A 6,553-nucleotide genomic window follows, 5' to 3' on the forward strand; every position below is an offset into this window, starting at 1 on the left:
AAAAAGACCTCTAATTCAAAAGGATTTAGTGTAGTATCACATAAAAAACACAGACCTGCAACATTATCAAATCAATTTACCCACCATTATTAACAAATAGACGTCAAAATTAAAAATTTATTGGGCAGTGACCCAATACAGCAAAAAAATATATTTTTAAATATATTTCAAAATATACAAAAATGGCCAAAAATATATTTGTGAAATAGATTTTGGAATGTTTACAAAAATATATTATTCAGTGATATATTTTATGGCCATTATTTTTTGTATATTTGAAAATATATTTTAAAAGTAAATACATTTTAAAGCACTTAAAATATTTAGCCCTCCATATATTTTAATCGAAGGAAATATATTCATGTCCCATTGGAAGAAAAACTTTGTTTATGTTACGGGCCTGTAAACATAACAGGTTTAAAAAGGTTAAAATTAAATATATTTTCATCGAAAATATACTTTATAAAATTATCTTGTATTTAGCATATAAATATATTTTTTCATATGGGATATCAATTTAGAAGTGTATTTGCTTGCCCTTAAAATACATTTTGAAAAATTGATATATGAAGGTTAAAACTAAATATTTTTCCAAATTCAAAAATATATATTTAATTGAGCATAACATTCTACTGGATTCACTGCACTTACTGTACTTGACTCGCTTTATAACTGTACTAGACTCACACCACTTACTGCACTAGACTCAATGCACTTACTGTACTAGACTCACTGCACTTACTGTACTTGACTTGCTTTATTACTGTACTAGACTCACTGCACTTGTTGTACTTCACTCGCTTTATTACTGTACTAGTCTCAATGCACTTACTGTACTAGACTCACTGCACTTACTGTACTTGACTCGCTTTATTACTGTACTAGTCTCACTGCATTTACTGTACTTAACTAACTTTATTACTGTATTAGACTTACTGCACTTGCGTACTTCACTCGCTTTATTACTGTACTAGACTCACTTCACTTACTATACTTGACACGCTTTATTACTGTTTTAGACTCACTGCACTTACTCTACTTGACACACTTTATTACTGTACTAGACTCACTGCACTTACTGTACTAGACCCACTGCACTTAGTATACTTGACTCGCTTTATTACTGTACTAGATTCACTGCACTTACTGTACTAGATTCACTGCACTCACTGTACTTGACTTGCTTTATTACTGTACTAGACTCACTACACTTACTGTACTTGACTCGCTTTATTACTGTACTAGACTCACTGCACTTACTGTACTTGACTCGCTTTATTACTTTACTAGACTCACTGCACTTACTGTACTTGACTCACTTTATTACTGCACTAGAATCAGTGCACTTATACTTGACTCGCTTTATTACTGCACTAGATTCACTGCACTTACTGTATTTGACTGACTTTATTACTGTACTAGAATCAGTGCACTTCCTGTATTTGACTCGCTTTATTACTGTACTAGACTCACTGCACTTACTGTACTAGACCCACTGCACTTACTATACTTGACTCGCTTTATTACTGTACTAGATTCACTGCACTTACTGTACTAGATTCACTGCACTCACTGTACTTGACTTGCTTTATTACTGTACTAGACTCACTACACTTACTGTACTTGACTCGCTTTATTACTGTACTAGACTCAGTGCACTTAGTGTTCTTGACTCGCTTTATTACTGTACTACTCAGTGCACTTAGTGTTCTTGACTTGCTTTATTACTGTTCTAGACTCACTGCATTTACTGTACTTGACTTGCTTTATTACTGTACTAGACTCACTGCACTTACTGTACTTGACTCTCTTTATTACTTTACTAGACTCACTGCACTTACTGTACTTGACTCACTTTATTACTGCACTAGAATCAGTGCACTTATACTTGACTCGCATTATTACTGCACTAGATTCACTGCACTTACTGTATTTGACTGACTTTATTACTGTACTAGAATCAGTGCACTTCCTGTATTTGACTCGCTTTATTACTGTACTAGACCCACTGCACTTACTATACTTGACTCGCTTTATTACTGTACTAGATTCACTGCACTTACTGTACTAGATTCACTGCACTCACTGTACTTGACTTGCTTTATTACTGTACTAGACTCACTACACTTACTGTACTTGACTCGCTTTATTACTGTACTAGACTCCGTGCACTTAGTGTTTTTGACTCGCTTTATTACTGTACTAGACTCAGTGCACTTAGTTTTCTTGACTCGCTTTATTACTGTACTACTCAGTGCACTTAGTGTTCTTGACTTGCTTTATTACTGTTCTAGACTCACTGCATTTACTGTACTTGACTTGCTTTATTACTGTACTAGACTCACTGCACTTACTGTACTTGACTCGCTTTATTACTTTACTAGACTCACTGCACTTACTGTACTTGACTCGCTTTATTACTGTACTAGACTCACTGCATTTACTGTACTTGACTCGCTTTATTACTTTACTAGACTCACTGCACTTACTGTACTTGACTCGCTTTATTACTGTACTAGACTCACTGCACTTACTGTACTTGACTCACTTTATTACTGCACTAGAATCAGTGCACTTATACTTGACTCACTTTATTGCTGCACTAGACTCAGTGCACTTACTGTACTTGACTCGCTTTATTACTGCACTAGATTCACTGCACTTACTGTATTTGACTGACTTTATTACTGTACTAGAATCAGTGCACTTCCTGTATTTGACTCGCTTTATTACTGCACTAGACTCACTGCACTTACTGGATCAGACTTACTGTATTACTGTATCACTGTATTTACTGTACTAGATTCAGATGTTCCGATGGCTGTAAACACATAATTCAAAATTAAACCAAATAATTCCATAATCTAATCCATAATTGTCATTTATTATATATGTTACCTTGTACATTTGTGCAGATTTATGAAGTGTTTTGTATTTAATACTTTGTTTTATCATTACCTCTCCTAGGGCCAACAACACCACAAATGTAGCTTAAATATAGATTCAATCAAGTCTACTAGAACATACACAGAACTACACATATCTTATATGTTATAAAGATCAGCAGCACCACAGGAACCATCAACAATTGCTGTGGACCTGAATCTTCCACTTCATCATTTAGCTGCAGATTCAGTTTATGTTCAACATGTTATGTACTGTAAATTATCAAAATAATGATCTTTTATCTGATTGTGCTTATCATTTAGCTATGTTATGATGAGATGTTTATCTTATCAAAGTGTGAAGTTGTAAAATCAGCAGAAATTCTTAATTATCATCTGTAATGATGATGTGTATGTACTTATCAATTACGTAAAAAAGACCAGCTTGAATATTTGAATGTGTTACCGAAGCAACATGTGTTTTTAGTGCTTGGTTAATTAAACTTGGTTAATTTTTAAATTAGTTAATTAATTTTTTGCTTTTTAAACAGGAAACAATCTCTGTTCATAAATCACGACTTTTGATCTCTTGGTCCGAAGTGTGTTATGTCATAAGCCTGCAGGCGACCAGGACAATAAACTTATCAATGTCAAAGCATTTTACCAGTAAATACTTTGATAAGTCAGAGGACAGATCTATAAAAATTTAACTAAAAAAAACATGCAAACTAACAGGGGGTGTGTCTGAATGATTAAGGGAGATTAAGGTCATATAATAGAGCCAGTGTTACAAAAGAGAATAGCTGCAAAACAGCTCTGGACTCCTGACGCCTGACGGCTCATAACAGGTGATCCAAACAGAGAAGTGAATGATTCTCTCCATCATGGGAATAAAAGAGAAAAAGTTTTGTTTCTGTGCACAGATTGTGATCTTAACCCTGATAGCATGCACTTCTTCAGGTATTGCAATTTAAATATTCTTCAGTATACTTCTTTAGTAAAATGTAATGCATGGCATGTCTTTATCCATAAACTTTAATAACATGTTTAATTGTAATTTAGAAACTCCTGCTATTAAAGGGGTAAATATGAGGGCAGATGTGAGATTGGGTACTTTTCACTTTCTGCATCTGTTTTAAAAACCTTTTATAAGTTAAAGACCTATTTAAAGAAAATAATTATCAGTGCTAAAATATGCAAAATTGAGCTTGACTTAAAATGCAACACAATTGAAGTTAGTTTGATGTTGTTTGGTTGTCTGCAGTTCAGTCCGGATCCCTGTTTTGCTCTCAATCTTCCCCCTCACCCCAAACACCGACTTCTGGTAAAGAAAACAAGAATTTTGTATAAAACCAATATTTCAAAGATACATTTTTGTGCATAAGGTAAATTGTCATTTTACTCCTATAGTTCATTCTCTGAGGCCTGCTGATGTTTCTGTGATATCTGCTCTGGTTTTGTCGGATGTGGAGAGGTAATGTATGTCCAGATATGCAAACAGATATATGCAATGTTTTTATTGTATCATTTGCACCGTGCTCTGAAAAGCAAATGCATTTCTCTTTAAAATGAAATTGATGTCTATTTAATAATTTTAGCCTTTTATCTCTATTGCAAATGTTATTGTATCTACCAAATCACAAATCAAATGATTGATTTAGATTTTTTGTGTTTGTACATTAGATCCGATGAAATTAAAGCCCTGAACACACTGTCAGGTAAGACTTCTGCATATCAAATGCAGGAAAAACAGCATGAACAAAATGAAACTTTTATCGGCATTAAACATCTCGCTAGTTGTATAAGACTGTCATTATTGAACTTTCACTCGCCTCATTTACCTCTTTTGTTACTGAGTAACAAAGCGTATTGATTGAGCTCACAAAGGCCCTTTACACTTTTCAGTGAGATTGCCAGGCATGATTTAGAAAAGATCTCTGTATAAGGATTTAATCTGAACACTTGGAAGTGAAACGAAAGGTTAAAGTCAAAGCCACTGTAGATTTAGTTATTCTAAACCTGAAATCTGAATTCTATAGATTTTTTTATTAAAGATAGAAATGGCACGACACAATGTAATGGCAGAATATCTTGTCGTACTTATTTTATGTACAGTATCTTTTTAACCTTGAAAGCATTAACGGAAACCTTCATGAAAGTCCTTGAGACATGTTGTAAAGAATGTCCGTGTGATAATACGGCCTTATCTTAGAATTTACAGTACACTTCTGTTCATACTTTGGGACGAATCATTAAGATTGATCAAGTTTAGTTGACCTGATATTATTGCTATGTTCACTACTGTTTGTGATACGGTTATCACAGCTGTGTTGATGATACCACGATACTCCGGAGAGCAGCAGATGTAACTTCATCTGTAAAGATCCACTTTTTTCACATTGGAAAAATGTGTCTATTGTCTATTATATATTGTCTTGATAAATGAAGTAGTTCTGCACAGTTTGTCTATTAGACAGTAAAACCTATGCCTTGTAATATTAAAGGTCTGGCTGAACGGTATAATAAAGATTCATAGCAGAGGACAAGGATTGCATGTCAATAAATGCAGGTGCACAGAGGTTGCACTATGATTTTATTACAGTAAGCAAAGCTTACTTCCGAACTAATAACATTTTTTAATTTTTTGTCTTAGAAATATTCTTCACCTTTAACCCTGATGTGTCTTCTTTTGTACCTGAGCAGAGGTAACAAAAACAAAACAAAAAATGTTTTCAGTTATTGTATATATACACTGTGTGTGTATTGTGTATGTAGTATGCATAAATCTTATTTCGTATTAATTTACAGCGTTGGGTCAAAAAGGGACGAGCCCAGCAGCTGGGTTGAAATGAACCCAGAAAATGTTTATATTTGACCCAACAATTGGCTAAAACAACCAAGCATGGGTTAATTTACAACCCAGCGGGCTGGGCTCATCGAAAAATAACCCAGCATTTTTTTGTGTGTGTATACATATTGTTTATTAATTTATTTTATACCACTGGCCTGTTGAATACTTAATTTTGATTGGTTGAGAAATGTTCCAAGGGTGTTGATTTGTATGTCTCTAAAGTATTTTTTATTTACTGTTTTCTACATTTAATCATCCTAATGTAAAGAATATTCTGTGAAAATAGAACCTTGATTTATTTAATATTGAGTAAGATCATGTGAAAGATTAAAATCAAACATTGACGCTCCCAAACTCATGATTAGATTTCACAGACAGGATCTCATATTTAACTCTTTGTGTGACAGGAACATCATGGATCAAACAGAGAGCATCACACAGTCCCTCAGCTCCACTCAGGTAAACACAAGCACACAAAGCACTCAAGGATCTTTCCAAAAACATGGTTCAGGGCCTGAAACTCTTACAAAATGCAAAAATATAGGTACAAAAAGGTAAGATAGTTGGCAATGTGGCAGAAGGTTTTCAAGTACCTATTTGTACTATAAAAGGTGCATATTGGTACCTCAAATGTACATATCTGTACACTGTAAAAAATAAAAAGTTGGTGCTAGTTCCCTTCAATTTTGAGTTAATTCATCTTTGAAAAATTAGTTGAATGAACATAAAAAATGTTAAGGTAACTTTTTTAACCAGCAGATATTTTTTTACAGTGTACCAAAATGGTACATATAGGAACTTATTTTCTGATTGTATA

Source organism: Paramisgurnus dabryanus, chromosome 17 (genome assembly GCF_030506205.2).
Source record: "Paramisgurnus dabryanus chromosome 17, PD_genome_1.1, whole genome shotgun sequence".
Taxonomy (NCBI): domain Eukaryota; kingdom Metazoa; phylum Chordata; class Actinopteri; order Cypriniformes; family Cobitidae; genus Paramisgurnus; species Paramisgurnus dabryanus.